Source organism: Octopus bimaculoides, chromosome 4, assembly GCF_001194135.2.
Source record: "Octopus bimaculoides isolate UCB-OBI-ISO-001 chromosome 4, ASM119413v2, whole genome shotgun sequence".
NCBI classification, from domain to species: Eukaryota; Metazoa; Mollusca; class Cephalopoda; order Octopoda; family Octopodidae; genus Octopus; species Octopus bimaculoides.
This window is the reverse complement of record NC_068984.1, coordinates 97,622,575-97,624,259: the sequence shown is the minus strand read 5'-3', so window position 1 is coordinate 97,624,259 and position 1,685 is coordinate 97,622,575.

Genomic DNA, 1,685 nt, shown 5'->3' with positions numbered 1-1,685 from the left:
CACACACACACACACACACACACACACACACACACATATATACACACTCAAAGACACACACACATACATACACATACAGACATAATGTCTTGATTATTTATGGTAAATTGTAATAACACTCTGCTAAATTTAACTCTGTAACTATATAGAAAGTACCAGAAGTGAAAATGTAGAGCAACATAATTAACTAACAGTTGTAGCTGTTCACAGATGAAATAGCTATTATTACTAGTAACAGTTGGTACAGCATGATGGCTAGTTTCCTTCAGCTTCTTGGAGATTGGTGACAGTTGTTTTCCGAAACAAGGTCAAGTTTGACAAACGTCTTAGAAGAACTCTTTATATAATCCTTAATAAACGTGATGAATTCCATGAATAAAAGAAGAAATAAATCATTTACCTAAATTATTTACATTCCTTCTATATTTAGAAATAACAAATCATCCCACCAAGATAAACTATTTAAAAACGGGTGGATTTTTCCATGTCATTATCATAATTGAAATATTTTACAAATTGATTCAATAATAAATAATGTTAAACTCACATGTTTCTTAATGTGCTCACAAATTGCTAATCGGTTATAAATTTATTATTGAAGTATCAAATACGCTATTGATACTGGAAATGCAAATAACTTCGTTCAGGTTTTCATACAAATCCTGAGAACATTTTTTCGAACTCTCTTCCGGACATTAAACATTCACGCCCAACTCGAAAAGAATAATTTAGTTTAGGTTCACATGTCTTTCCACAAGTAAATCAAAGACATTTTCATTTTTAAGGAATGTTGTATCAGGTTTATAAATTTTTTAACAGGACACATTTACACCGGTATCTTCTGATAATAAAATCTAGGATATATTTTCCTTCAGACAATTTTATATTGTCTACATGATTTGTATCGTATACTTTGGTTTCAATCTCTACACTATCCCCAGTCAGTTTATAGGTAATCGTTCAATGTTTAGACTGCATGACTACCCAGGAACAAATTCACAAATTATTTTAATAAATATGCTACTATCTCAGTAGTGAAATTTTTCTCATTTCTATGAACGCACTGAACCAAGGTCCAATCTTTAATTATCTCATGTACTCAGATTATTAACTAAAACTTTTCACTGAAAGTAGTAGGGAAGTTCGTTTATTTTGGTAGGGCTTTCAGCCATTTTTGATCCATGGATGTTGAAATATTCAGAAAGTAAGCAACTCTTGCAGAAAAATTTTTGCCTGGAATCTAGTCTCAATATGACTTTATGCGGTTAAAAAATTCGCCCGTATTGCATGACTAGTGACTTCATTCTTTATTCAGAAAGAGACAGGTCGTTTACAAGCAACACATGAAGGTACTTAGGGCTTTCATCCTAGATGTTTCAAACATATTCTGAGTGTCATCTAGTCATTTTAAATTCCAGGCATGGATAATTTGAGGGGAAACGAAGTCTTGAGTATCAAGACAATGATACTCAAAAACCATTTATGTTGGACAAGAAAACTTTATACGAATGAATGTTCAGTGAATACCGAAACATTTACTGTATGGTGATCTTTTTAGGGAGGAAATGCTTTGGCAGAAAACTAGGCTGCAATTTGAAGAATATGAAAAGTTCTGCAAAAGAATGAAGTAGGAAAGAAATGTTTTTGTTCACCTGTTGTCGATATATGGCACACCATATATATAT